Below are 15,033 nucleotides of genomic sequence, written 5' to 3' on the forward strand. Positions count from 1 at the left end.
AGCCCTAGATTTCAACCTCTTTTTGGAAGTAAATCGCACAGCCCCCTGATTTCAACCCCCTCCCGGGAGTAAATCGCAGTTAGCTAGCCAAACGTGTTAAAAAGGTCTTGATCTTAGTCAGGCGCCAGATCTCACTTGTGTAAGGTCTTGATCTCAGCTAAACGCCAGATCTCACTTGTAAAAAGGTCTCGATCCCCACCTGATGTCAGATCTCACTTGCATTAATCACGCTGCTATCCCACAGAGACAGATCTACCAGCATGGTGATGGCCCAAATTACAGTGAAAAACCCTTTAAATTGCCTAATCAAATACCCAAAACTGTTCAATTTTCTTTTAGTAACAAACAAAGAATTTGTCTCTTACCAGAGAGTTCAGATGCCACTTGAGTTCTTTTTCCCAGATGTCAGTGGGGTTCCCCTCCGAGCCCTGCGGTCGGCCCCTCAACCCTCAATCGAGCGGGGCAGGGCTGTGACACGAAGTCCCAGGATGATCAGTCACCGTCCGCAGGGTCCGGAAAAGTTCCTCCAAGACATCCCACTTCTGACACCAAATTGTAGTGGCAATTTTCTTTAAAGAGGCGCTCTCTGTGGTCAAGAAACAAAGTCTTACTCGGAATGTCTTTTTAAAGTTTTATTCTTTGCAAAGAAGGTCACAGTCATACAGCAACAACAGTTTCTGCAGAGTGAGACACTGAAGTCAAGTGTGTTCACCCTTTTATCTGGTTTTTACTGCTTACAAGGTCAAACCCTAATACTGCCCATTCTGACGACAGTTTCTACAGAATGAGACACTGAAGCAAAGTATGTTCACTGTTCTATCTAGTTTGTACTGCTTGCAAGGTCAAATCCTAATAAGGCCCATTCTGTACGTGCATCAGGTGCTCCGCTGTTTCTGCTGTAAGTTTCCACTACACATGTTTATCTAAAATGAATTTCCATAACACTTCCGACTCACGTACATGATGGGGTGTTCTTCATCGCCATGGACCTGGGAGAGGACCGCGCCCAGGCCCGAGTCGGAAGCATCCGTTTGAAGGATGAAGGGGCAGCCAAAGTCAGGTGCGTGCAGAACCGGTGAGGATGTGAGGGTCGTCTTCAGGGCTTGGAACATGTCTTCTGCTGCCTTGTGCCATCTTATCCTCTCTGGCTGCCCCTTTCTGGTCAGGTCTGTCAGTGGGCTGGCTATGGATGAGAAGTTAGGTATAAAACATCTATAGTGGCCCGCTAACCCCAGAAATGCACGTACCTGGGTCTTGGTGGTGGGTTGTGGAGTTTCTTGTAGTGTGTTGGGATTTCTTAATGGCATTAGCCATTTCCCTGCGTGTTCAATGAGAGTCAGGAGAGGTTTTCTTCAATGCAAAAGTATTAGCCATTTAATGAATATAATTGAATAATTCAATAGATACAGAGCTCCGGGTTGGAGGTGTCCCTCACGTATGTTCAGGCCATCTTCAACAACAACTCTTTCCTTCCAACCACTTTTATACACATGTGTAAACAACTGGTGTTCTAGGAATTGGCCGGGTGTGGTCCTTTACGTTCTGTATTATCTGGCCTTGGCACCACAGACCCTGGCCCCTCTTGACGTACATACATGAACATGACACAGCTAAATTACATACATAAACATGACACAACTATATAACATACATGGGCATAACACAGCTACATTCATAGAAAGAAATAAAAGAGCTACAATTAAAAAGTAATAAATTTCTAACAAAATCCCTCTTTTGAGCTCCTCTAAAGGAGCTCACAACCACAAATAACCAAAATCTAAACGTAAAGAAAAAAAAAATCAATTAACATTATTACAAATATTTGCCAAATACAATCCTTTACCCATTTTTCCAAAATAGTTGCTTACACCTTGTTGTTTACATAGTGCTCGTTCATTATATTAAAAAACACCCATAAACCCTTTTAACTCAATTCCCTATCTGTTGGATTCACTCAACAATCTGTTCACCCCTAGTTCTCTTCTTGAGTGCTGGAGTCTCTCTACTCCATGGCTTCATTCTAATCATTTCTTATCATAAAAATTATGCCCACTATATTCAGGCTTGTTTTGCCAAACACTCCCATTAACTTCCAATTATTTCACAATTTCATTTTCCTACCTTATGCACTTTATCATAAGAGGTATAATTATTTATTTATATTATTCAGTTATTATTAGTTATCAATATAATTCAAATCAAAATAAACAAGCTTTAGAAATTTGATTACGATCAAAAAGGAAATCCAAACCTGTAAAAAAATATGCTCCAATAAAAAATTCAAAAGTACCATAATATCATTGAGATCTAAGGTCCAAACTTTTTACAATGAAATTAAAAACTGTAGCATTATGGGTAGAATCAAGACATTGATTAACATGAAAATCAAAACCTCAAATGTTCTGGTCAAATTGTCATCTGTTGGTAAATCAGTGACTTTCTCTTTTGTGATCAAACAGAACACTGTTCTTTGTCCCTCTTTTGTGATAGCACACTTCCTCGTTATCATCCGTAGGCCTGCACTACTATCAGGTTGCTCCCATGTATTGAGGTTACTGCGTGTTTAGCTCCTACCCCAATACATGCTTGCACTCCCTATTTAGTCAGACGTCCCCTCTTGGCATGAGGGCAGCGGGTCAATAATTTGTTTATGTTGTTCTTTGCTACGCACTCCCCCTCTCGGCCTTGATTTTACTCATGGCCGCCATCTGTACTCCTCAGCTGCCAGTTTGGTGAATCTGTTCGAAACATAAACATTCCATTACTATCATGGATCACCTTTAACCTGTAACCTCAGTCTGTGTGATGTTCTCTGTCACTCTTTATAGACCAAACCACCTTGGCTCCTCCCACTTTCACTTGAATACCTTCAGCAACACCTATTCAGATGTAGGGACCACTTTTTCTTAGGCCCCCTCCAGGCATTTCACAAAAATCTGTTCAGAAAAATCAGAGTAAAGCTGTTAATTTGTCATAATATGGCTTGTTCATCAGCGGTGCACTGTCAGTGCACGTCAAGGCTGCTCCTGGTTCTGGATACTGATGACCTGTCAACAATTCAAAAGGTGTAAAACCCATTGTTCTATTCAGTGATGATTTAATACCCATACATTCAATTGGTAAGGCCTTTACCTAATTTAATTTGGTCTGTGCCGATTATTTGTCTGCATAGCCTGCTTTTAATTCTACTTCAGTATCCCTATAACAATACCCATCCGTTTGCAAGTTTCTACCTCACCTGTCAGTGCCACTGCTCTTAAATCTGGTCTCAGCTTACTATCCCCCAAGATTAACTCTTCGCAATTGTGTGGCTCTCTCTCTCAACCATATAGTCAGCCATGTTGATGCCATCATGTGTGAAAATTAGGTTTGTTGGTGCACTCAACCTTTTTAACAATCTATTCTGTCTTAGCGATGACATTGTTACTGCAAAAGAAGTTACGTATGCCTTCTCTGAGTGTGATGTCTACATTTTGACTTCATGTCTCATGATCAGATGTGTTTTCTGAATTATCTTTTCTAACTTTGCTGCAAATTTTGTAGATGGAAGCTGGCATTGTTCTGCCTTGTCCATTAAAAAGCTAAGATGCATCAAAACCATCTTTTTCCTTTTTTTACTGAAACAATACTTTTCCACTGTCTTTTCTGTTTCTGACACATCTTAATAGAAAGGACGCCTATACTCAAGATTAGCCAAATCATCTACACTGGCTGCTGAACTGCTTCTCTGTTTCTGTTGTCCAATCTAGTGTAGCATTCATCTGTCCAGCTCCCTTTTCCTACACTAGTTGTCTTAACGGTGTTGTTCAATCAATGAATTGTGGTATGAGGTGTCTACTGAACCCAGCCAGGCCCAAAAATGACAGCATATCTTTTATAGTCATCGTTTTTTGTTCTTCAAAATAGCTGATCGGTGGTTGGGCGATATTACCATGCCCAGTCCAGACACTACTCGTCCCATCAATGTGACCTGTGGCCTACACACTTGTAATTTTGATTTACTTACTTTGAAATATTTATAATTACTCCTGCTTAGTCACATTTAAACTGGTGTCATCTGTTTTTGCAGCTAGTAAATTGTCATCCAAATATTGGATCAACACCACTCTCTCTGGCAAAGGTCAATCGCTCAGTAGAGCTCTCAGGGTGTGATTGAACAACCCTGGAGACAATATGAAACTTAGAGGTACCCTTGTGTACCTGTATTGCTGCCCCCTAAAGGTAAATGAAAATGTCCCTCAATTTTGGTGCCAGTGGTAAACAGAAAAATGAATTAGCTAAATCTATACGGGTGAACCACTCATGTTCTGGACTCAATGCTTATAGTGCAGCGTATGGATTTTGGCATTGGTAATGTGGCTGTCTGCACTATCGTGTTAACCTTTTTTTCCATGAGCCATCCTGTAGTTTCCTGTATTTTGTTTTTCTACAGATAAATTTGGAGTAAAATTCTGTCATGAGTTTGATGGCTCTAACACACCTACTGTTATCAATTCTTCTATTGTGTCTGCAATGACTGTCTCACCTTGTGGCTTGTAAGAATTGTGTGCCTGTCAAATCAGCCTATTTTCAGTCAATTCAATTGTCTGAAGCCAAGGAACAAAAATACACATCTGTTGGTCCTGTGGACCATAATTGGCTTGGTAAAAGATCTAACATTGGTACTGTCAGCTCATGATCTGTTCTGTCCCTTTCCATACCACCTCGTGACCAATACGTGTTTCATGATCATGCTATCTACTGTAGACGTATCAATTAGATAAGTTTTATCTGATGGTGGATAAAATACATTTGGTATTTTGGTGGCAACCTAATCTGTCAATTTAGACAATCCTTTTATCATTGGCCCTAAATCCTTAGCTTGGTGCTCTGGATGTATGGTCAATTTGACATGTGGTTCTGCTTCTGGACCCATCATATACTACTATCTATGTTCTGTAGCCAAGTAAATTGCCCCTACTACTCCTTTTTTTCCACCCAAATTCCCTTTCACCCAATTTGCCAATAATAGTCTTCCAATTTGCTTTAAAAAGTTTCTTAATCCCATTTGGTTTGGTTTCTGTTATAGAATAAAGTCATGTGTGTTGGGTTGCTGAAAGGCATGTATGGTGCAATAAGGGTTACCCAAGATTTCCATAAGGCATAGAGCGAGAGCTGGCCCTCTCCTTGTGGGGTATCTGGTTACAGTTTGCTCCAGTATTCGTCAGCTTCCTCAGGTTCTTATGCAGATGACAGTAGCCACTGTCCTTCCATGCCAGGTGTGTTTAATGAACAGTTCTTGGTGAGGCCTGTGGGAAATCTTACAATGACACCATCAGCACAGCACAGAATTGATGCACCCACTTTTATCCACAAGTCTGTGCCCAATAAGTCCATAGGGCTCTGTCTGATAACAGAAATCTGTGTTTCAGTTGTTGTCCAGCCACAGACACTGATATAGGCTCAGTTAAAGGCAGTCTTTCACATTCACATTTTTCAGAGAAAGCCATCACCTCCACAGGAATTTTTTTTTTTTTTTTTTTTTTTTGGTGAAATTAAGTCCTGGTCGACTTTGGTGACCAACATTGAGCATGTGGCCTGAGTGTCAACCAAAAAGTTCAGATGGTGTTCGTTAAAATCCATCGATAGCATTGGCTCCTCCCTAGCCCTGCTTCTGTCTCTGTGTGTGCTTCCTCAGTACTGTCCTTCTCCTCCGTAGAGTGGATATAGGGTTCCACCCTGCCCTGGGTTCTGTCTGCCAGGGTTTAGAGCTAGCCCTGTGTGTGATGCCATGAAGCCTCGGCCTCCTTGCATACCCCCTCTGTGGGCTTGTTGGTTCTGGCTCTGGGGACAGTTAGTTGAATTGTATTCCCCTTGATTGCACGTGTAGCATCTTTGACAGTCACATGCTTGATGGTTGGGTAACCCACACAGGAAGTAACCCTCTCAATGCTCCCGCCCCCTGTCAGCCCTGGGACCCCATTGAACCCTCATGTCTCCCCTACTCTGTCCTCTAAATTAATGTTGGCATTAAGGTATTGGGTTGTACACGGGTGCCATGTAGGGTTGTTCAGGCTTAGGTGACAGCACCAATTGTTGACTTTTTTTAGTTCTGACCATTGACATCCTATCTAGCTTTGTTCATAATTTTAATAATAGTTTTTTCTTCCTTGATTTCAGACTCTCGTCAGCTTTGTTTTTAGCCCTGTTCATACGATGTGTCAAATGTCTCTCCCAGGTGGCAGGAGCACTTCCTGGTATATCTGGCTTTTCTTTTAGAGCTGCTTTGACGCAGCTTTCCATACTCTCAGCCATGACTGCTCTAAACACCCCTTTATGTATGGGGTTAGCAAGAGGATGTGTCCCAGTTTGGGCTTCCCACTCCTGTTTGCACTACAGCACATAAGCTGCCGGTTTTTCATTTGCCTTAGGGGTAAATTTTATATTACGTATGGCCTCAGCTGGTGCTGAAAACTTTCTTCTAATCACTGCTCCTCAAGCAGTTGCTACGTTTGCCAAAAGGAATGCTTGATGAAAATCTATTAGTGTCAGCTTGCTGTTCAATTTGTCTCAGTTCCCCATTAGAAATTATTTGCCCCAATATATATCTTAAGTCCCCCACTGCCAATCTGTGGTAGGCATGGGCCAGTATGAGATTCTGACGGTATGATAACCTTGGACAAAAATATCACAGTTTCACAGTATTGTGCTCACTGCCCCAAAATATATTCCCCTTGTCTGGGTAAAAAATGAAAGTTTTATGCTATTTTGGAGCAGTAAACATGTCAGAATATGTAATTCAAAAGAATTATTGACTTCTGCTGTCTTCATTTGGTTCAAAAATACAGATTTCTTTTTAATTTAAAACAGTATCTTTGTATATCTTTTATATTTTCTGCTGGAGGTACTAAAAATGAAAAATGTAAATAAAAAAAATAATAATCTTACTCGTACCTGAGGAACGGTATTACCAAACTTTTTGGCGGTTTTTAAAACTTTGATTTTTCCAAACCGCGGAATACCTTGAAAAATCCTAATCTGTGGCCTTGGGTTAGCGAGATTACTCTAGCTAGCCAATTGTCTCCCCCTTTGGTGACATGTGGTAATTCTTTCCATAATAGCATGCATATCAGTTAAGCACCATGGCTGGTATTCGTCTCTACCATTTTTCACTATTAGAGGATATAGGGAAATTAGTGTCATTCAATGTTTCCTCTTCCTGTTTGTGTTCCTTTATTTCTCCCTCAATATCTTCTACCCTGAGCCTCCATTTCTTCACATTAGATCTTGTATTATCACTTAATAATTCTTGTGTTAATGCTTCCCTTACTTTCTGCATTGATTCTTGTGCTGAACCCAACTTCTGATTCATCCACTGTTTCTGACTGTCTGTCACCCTAAAGTCTTGTATAGGAGCAGAAGGAGTGGCTTTTATCATAGGGTACACACCCCCCACAATGCCTTCAGTGCCTTTATTTTTCTTCTCACTCCTGCTCTGACTGTCTGAGTGCTCACTTCTCATTTTCTGCTCTTTCTCTTGGGCGTGCCCCTCATCTGCTAAAGCAAGATTGTGGCACAGTAAGAAGTTAGTCATTCTTTCTTCAGTTTTATTTATTTATTTATTTCAAATTATTTTAATTATTTTAATTAATTTATTAATTTATTTATATATTTTTTTCTGGCACCCCAATAGCCCTGAAGTTATTTTGCCTATGTTCTTTAAGTTGTTTATGAGACTGGACTTTATTTCTCAGAACTTTAGCCAATTTCACTCTTGGATCACCTTCCCAGCCATTTGCACATTTTACATTATACTGACTTTCTCTAATTTCTTTTTAGTTCATGCTTTTTATTTATCTCTGTCTCACTCATTAATTGATTAATTACATCATCTCACTGCACTTTTAATTTTGTTTCAAAATAAAGTCTCATCCTCCTCAAACACTTTGTCAAATTCTCTCTCCATTTTTACACATTCACTCAGCCAAGTTTACTAGCAATAATTTATACATACACTAATAAGTTATTTATCTATTTAAACTATTTGCTGTTTAATGGCTTATTTTTCTTTAGCTCCAAGTTATTTTCTTCATTCTTTCCCCATATCTTTTCATTTATTCTAATAGTTATTTACTAGCTGGTCTTTACATTGTAATGTAATTTTTTCTATATAATTTTCTATTATACATGTATATTTTAATCAATGTACTAACTTATCTATTGTTTAATCATATTTATTTATTTGATAAATTTATTTCTTTATTACTATATTCATTCATATGGCTTCACATTCCATTTCAACTAATATAACGATATTGAGTATATCTTACTCTTACTTTCGGCATTTCTTTATTTCACTTATCTTATTACACTGCTTTACAATATATATTTATTTAATAACCTATATTGTACCCATTATTAGTATTATTATTATTAGTCTTATCATCATCATATTCGTATTATTATTATTATATTATTATTATTATTATTAGTTTTATCATCATCATATTCGTATTATTATTATATTATTATTATTATTATTAGTCTTATCATCATTATCTGATCTAATAGTTTGATATTCTCTTTTATGCTATTCTGCCTCTGTTTGCCATTTCACAGACTCTATTCTGTAAATAGAAAGATTCTTACCCCCACCTCAGGCAGACTTTTTTTATTTATTTTTTATTTTTCCCAACCTCAGTAATTAATTTCCTACGTTGTGACACTGTAATTACAATTCTGTTTTTGTCTTTTTCCATACTACTCACATTCTTGATCAAATTCACCCACAGTAGTAGTCTTTTTAGGCTTTAAAAATACTGAAATCTCAGTTTTAAATTACATTTAATTCAATATAAAATGTGTATTTATGACCCACTAAATATGCATATGATAACTCATTTAAGCTGTTACTTACAAAAATGATCGACCAAAATAAAAATGCGCGCCCTCCAGACTTCTCAATTCTCGTTCCTCTATTTACATTCGCCTTCACGCAATTGACTTATTCCATGTATTTTCATACACAGTCACAATCTCATCAGCGAACTAACTTTCCCCTACTTTTTTTACAATCTTTCCCTAATCCTATCTTCGACACTAGGACCTACTAAAATGTCGGGATCTGCCCCCGGAAAAGTTTAAAACCTCTCGTCAGTGATTTTATCGGAATTCCACTCCTTTATAGTCCTATTTTTCTCGGCCAGTCGTCACGGACCGTGCACAGTCAACACAAGTCTCTGCTCATATAACTATTCACTTGAATATTATGCCATTATGTTGCATCCTTTTCAACTCAATGTATGATCATAATCTTTATCTGATTTTTCATTCCATCGAATAAGTAAAAACAGTCAAAGTGTATGAACCTATGTTCTGATTCACTTAGTGAATTTTATGACGGACCTACTATATGTTCTTTTCCATGCCGCAGCTACAGTCTCTACTGTCTGCTCTACACAAGTCTTCCTCTTACACAAAGTCTTCCTCTTACACAAAGTCTTCCTCTCTACACTTTCAGTCTGACAACAATACTTCTGCTCAACACTTAATACTATATACATTTAAAAATCATCGAATTATTCAACTGCTTTAAAATTTTAACTACATCAATCCTACATATCACATGACATCAATCAATTTAGTGGTAGCCAATAGCAGAAATTCGAATAAAAACAGGTTTTCTGCTTACCTTATGTTTTGGCATGCCTTGATGTCAATGCAACACGACAGATTAATGTTCTCTCCCCCTCCACGTCGGAGGTCACCAATTGTTGGGATTTCTTAATGGCATTAGCCATTTCCCTGCGTGTTCAATGAGAGTCAGGAGAGGTTTTCTTCAATGCAAAAGTATTAGCCATTTAATGAATACAATTGAATAATTCAATAGATACAGAGCTCCGGGTTGGAGGTGTCCCTCACGTATGTTAAGGCCATCTTCAACAACAACTCTTTCCTTCCAACCACTTTTATACACATGTGTAAACAACTGGTGTTCTAGGAATTGGCCGGGTGTGGTCCTTTACGTTCTGTATTATCTGGCCTTGGCACCACAGACCCTGGCCCCTCTTGACGTACATACATGAACATGACACAGCTAAATTACATACATAAACATGACACAACTATATAACATACATGGGCATAACACAGCTACATTCATAGAAAGAAATAAAAGAGCTACAATTAAAAAGTAATAAATTTCTAACAAGTGCTTTGACCTTGTTCTGTTGTGGCTGTATGAGACCTCTTCCAATGTGGAACCCGAGGTATTTAGCTTCGGCTAGCCCCAGTTAAGTTAATCAGCCGCTAGATTCGAACCGAGTTCATGCTTGAACGTATCGAAACATGTTGCCTTGGGTTTAGCGAGCTTTTCTCTGTTCTACCTCCGAAAGCAGCACCTTCGATTCACATTCTGTTTAAAGTTTCTCTTTTTTCTTGATTTTGCCATTGCTTTTTCGTTGGGTTTTGCCAAAGTAGAGTTATTAGCATATTCATACAGGGGCGGAGTTTTTGTGCTCATGCATGTTGCGCTCAGTTTCACGTTCATTCAGATGTACAAACAGAATATGCTTGAGATTTACAGCTTTGTGCGTACGCAATGTTTTAGTATGATTTCCACTCAAGTCTTCGTACACGAGGCCCCTGAAGTTGTTGCAGAAACGGAGGGTGCCATCGGGTTTGGGGACCATCACTACTGGGCTGGACCACGGGCTACGGGATGGCTCAATGATTCCTAACTGTCTCATCCTCTGGATCTCCTCGTTGATAGTCAGCCGGCAAGCCTCTGGTACTCGAAAAGGCCTTTGCCGGACGATGGTGCCAGGTGGAGTGATGATGATGTTTCTCCGAGAACACATCCTTGAACTGACCAACCAAGGCTTGCAGCTCCGCCTTCTGGTTCGGTGAGAGTTGCTCACGTATGTGCACTATGGGGGAACATTCTTCAGCGAAGGCGACTAGGTGGCCTGGCGCTGCAACCCACTTCTTCATCAAATTGATGTGGTATAGCTGTTCTTCCAGTCTTCGTCCCAGATGACGGATTCGATAGTTTACCGGCCCTACCCTTTTCCACCACTGTATATGGTCCCTTCCAGGATGCGAGGAACTTCGAGGTTGTGGTGGGAATCAGGATCATCACCTTGTCTCATGGGTGGAACTCCCTGGGTTGGGCGGGCCGGTTATATAATAACTATTATATAATTGCGATCGCCAATGTCGTGGCTTTCCTCAGGGGAATCACTTCTGGGTATCTGGTAGCATAATCGAGGATGACAAGGATGTGTTCAAGTCCCCGGGCCGACTTCGGCAAAGGCCCTATCAAGTCCATACCGATGCGTGTGAAGGGCACATCAATGATGGGTAAGGGTATTAGAGAGCTGGGGGGTGGTCGTTGGGGAGACGTTCTTTGGTAGATGTCGCATGCCTGACAATACCTCTTCACCTCTCCGTCCAGACCGGGCCAGTGGAAATGATCGCGGATTCTCTTTACTGTATTGGCAGCTCCAGATGTCCAGCCATAGGGTGGGTATGTGCCAGCTCTAGAACCGTCTCCCTCTTGGTCCTCGGAACGACCAGTAGTGTCTTCTTTTCCCCCTGCCTCTCTGCGACACAGTACAGCAGACCATTTTGCACAATAATTTGTGGGAGGGGGTGAGGGCTGGGAAATCGCTAATTACCATCAATAATTCTCACTTGAGGCCAGCAGTGTTTGAGCGTCTCATCTTCCCGTTGTGCTCTCCTAAAGTCACCCCCTGAGGTTATCTGTTGAAACAGATCAAAAATCAAATTCGGGAGGGGTGTTGCGGTTGACCACGCAACTTGCTGTCCGGGCCGGGGTCGAGTGTGTCGTCGGCTCTGTGGGCATCGGCTAGTCCATCGGTCTGGGGACCGCTGGTCTGCTGCCTGGCCGCAATGTGCCCTCCACCGGTCGCCAAGGTGCATTTACCCTCCGGGGTGGCAGAGCCGCTCTCTCCCCCATATCTCTAGCAACGCGAGCTTCAGCCAGCTCCACCGCCTCCACCAGGGTGGCCAACGATTCCGGATTTCTCATGCTGGTAAGGGTGCATAAACGTTGAGGCAAAGCCCGCATCAACTTTTCTACCACCACTTTCTCAGCGACCTGGACCGCCGAGGGATCTCCTCCCAATAGCCATAGTCTCCCCAGACGAGAAAGTTGAGCTGCTTGGGTACGTACCGGCTGTTTCTCATCATAAGACCACTGTGAGAACTGCTGCGCTGCGCTAATTGTGGAGAGCCCCATTCGGGCTAGTATCTCCTTTTTTAATGCTTTGTAGTCTTCATTTTTAGGTGTCTCAAGTGCGAAATAAGCTCTTTGAGCTTCTCCAGTGAGAAATGGAGCCAACATCCTCGCCCAGCATTCCTTCGGCCAGCATTCTCTCTCGGAAATTACTTTGAAGGTGTGTAAGTATGCCACAATATCATCCAGGTTGCTGAGTTTGGTGATGTGGCAATGCGCACTCACTTCAGGAATCGGGTTGTATCTTGCCGCCTGGCGGAGCTGTTGTTCCAGTCTGTCTTGTCTAGCTGTAAGCTGCTCAGTGATGGTTTGCTGTTTACTGGAGATCTCCGCTAGGTGGAGTACTACCTCTTCTAGGGACATGGCGACGGGATGTTGACAGCCGAGTAAGAGGAAGCGTGAGTGGGAGAGCGAGAGAGAGAGCGGATGCCTGTGTAACGAGGAGACTGACACGGAGGGATCCATTATGCAGTATTTATTGCTCAAGCTCTCATTCACACACACACAATATGCACTAACGTGCAAACACACAACAACAACAGTCTATGATGAATAAAGACTGGCGATGGATAGACACAGGGAGTATTACCAGGCATAGATCGAGGGCAGGCTGCTAGTATCAGAGTCCGTGAACCAGGCGTGGGTCGTGGGCAGGTAGCAAACATCAGAGTCCGTATAACAGGCGTGGTCCGTGGGCAGGCAGCGAGTATCAGAGTTTGTATACAATGCGAGGGTCGTGGGCAGGCAGAAGGCGAAGCAGAGTCAAGAAACAGGCTGAAGTAATACACAAGGAACCAGGCAGGGATAACGCTCAGAAATGCTGGCCGGGGCTAAACAAGACTTCGCACTGAATGAGCGTTGGGTGCTGGCTTATAACAGGTACGTGGGTCATTAACGGGATTCAGTTCAGGTGTGCATGATCAGAGTGAAAGGATGATGTAATGCTTAGAAGTCCGGAGATGGTGGCCTCTGCTGGCCAGCGAGGGGTATGACTGGGACCGAGTCGGTGACAGAGCTCCCCCCCCAACGATCGGCTCCTGAAGTGAGAAGAGTCTCGACGCCGGGGTCTTCCACGGGGGCGAGGGGCCGGCATATCCGGGTGCTGTGAATGGAACTCATCCAGTAGTGTTGAATCAAGAATGTCCTTACGGTTGATCCATGATCTTTCCTCCGGACCGTACCCCTCCCAATCGATGAGATACTGGAGTTGACCACCCCGGCGTCTGGATCTCAGGATCTCGTGGATCTGATAGGCGTGGATCTGATAGGCTTCCTCTCCGTCGATCATGAGAGGCGGGGGACCCTGTTCACCGGCTGCCACCACCCTATCTGCCTCGGCTGGACCAACAGCAGGCTTTAGCAGGGAAACATGGAAGGTAGGAGAAATGCGATAATGGTTAGGGAGAGTCAGGCGAAAGAAAACAGGTGAAATCTGTCGCTCTATTTGGAACGGACCCACGTACCTGGGACTGAGCTTTTTACAGAAAGTCTTAAGCGAAGGTCTCTTGCAGATAGACATACCCACTGTCCTGGGGAATACGTAGGACCAGGACGACGGTGACGGTCAGCTTGTTCCTTAAACCTTCGGATGGCGTGTGACAACTGAGTGTGAGCTGCGTTCCAGACCTCCTCACTCCTCTTGAACCACATGTCGACTGTGGGGAGGTCAGTGGTCTCACCGGACCATGGAAACAGGGGAGGTTGGAAACCTAATACACATTGGAACGAAGTCAGACCTGTGGGTGCCTTTCTTCAGGAATTCTGTGCTCATTCCGCCCACATTAGGAACTTGTTCCAGTCAGCTTGGTTGGAGTGACAGTAAGTGCGGAAAAAGCGCCCGATCTCCTGATTGAGGCGTTCTGTCTGGCCGTTAGACTGAGGGTGATAGCCGGAAGTTAAACTGATGTTAATCTGGAGGTTCTGGAAAAAGGCTGACCATAATCGGGATGTAAACTGGGGACCTCGGTCTGAGATGATGTCTTCGGGAAAACCATAATAGCGGAACACATATTCGCATAGAAGCTCTGCGGTCTCTAAGGCTGTGGGTAGCTTGGGTATGGCAATAAGTCGACAGGCTTTGGAGAAACGGTCCACAACTGTGAGAATAGTGGTTTTTCCTTGTGATGGAGGCAAATCTGTGATGAAATCTATGGCTATGTGAGACCAGGGTCGACGGGGAATCTCCAAAGGTTGTAGTAAACCAGCTGGACAGTGACGGGAGTGTTTAGCCATTTGGCAGGGAGAACATTTATTCAGAAAGTTAATCACATCTTTATTCATGGAGGACCACCAGTAACGAGACTGAATCAGTTGAGCCGTAGCAGTGCTGCCTGGATGACCGGAGCTGGGGTGACTGTGTACTTCAGCGATCAATTTCTCACGGAGCATGGGGGGCACATATATTTTGTTCTCGGGACATGCCTGCGGAGTCGGATCTTGTTCTGAAGCCTGCGTGATCTCATGTTCGATATCCCATCTAATGGGTGCAATAATCAGTGGGTTCTTCAGGATGGGTTCTACCTCCTCTAGTGAAGTCTCCTCGTCAGAAATACGAGAGAGTGCGTCTGCCTTAATATTCTTGGTGCCTGGGATGTACGTGACTTGAAAGTCAAATCGAGTGAAGAACAACGCCCATCTGGCTTGTCTGGGATTCAGGCGTTTACATGAGCGAATATACTCCAAGTTCTTGTGATCTGTGATGACGGTGAACGGGTGTGTTGCTCCCTCGAGCCAATGTCTCCATTCCTCGAGTGCAGCCTTCATAGCAAGGAGTTTGCGATTACCCACATCATAAT

The 15,033-nt window shown here is 42.6% G+C and overlaps 1 long non-coding RNA gene across 3 annotated transcripts; it reads right to left on the bottom strand.

Moving 5' to 3' along the window:
* Window positions 1–1,346: 1,346 nt before the first annotated feature.
* LOC108183423 (uncharacterized) lies at window positions 1,347–9,988 on the bottom strand. 3 transcript variants are annotated; one of them, XR_015942453.1, is made up of 3 exons: window positions 9,671–9,988; window positions 2,839–3,047; window positions 1,347–2,738 (listed from the first exon to the last, which is right to left on the bottom strand). It is a non-coding gene; the product is annotated as an uncharacterized LOC108183423 (long non-coding RNA). The 3 variants fall into 3 exon arrangements; XR_015942452.1 differs by having other exon boundaries at window positions 2,868–3,047; window positions 9,671–9,969; XR_015483291.2 differs by lacking the exon at window positions 2,839–3,047 and having other exon boundaries at window positions 9,671–9,977.
* Window positions 9,989–15,033: the final 5,045 nt, after the last annotated feature.

The sequence above is a fragment of the Danio rerio genome, chromosome 4, assembly GCF_052040795.2.
Source record: "Danio rerio strain M-AB ecotype USA chromosome 4, GRCz13ab, whole genome shotgun sequence".
Lineage (NCBI taxonomy): Eukaryota > Metazoa > Chordata > Actinopteri > Cypriniformes > Danionidae > Danio > Danio rerio.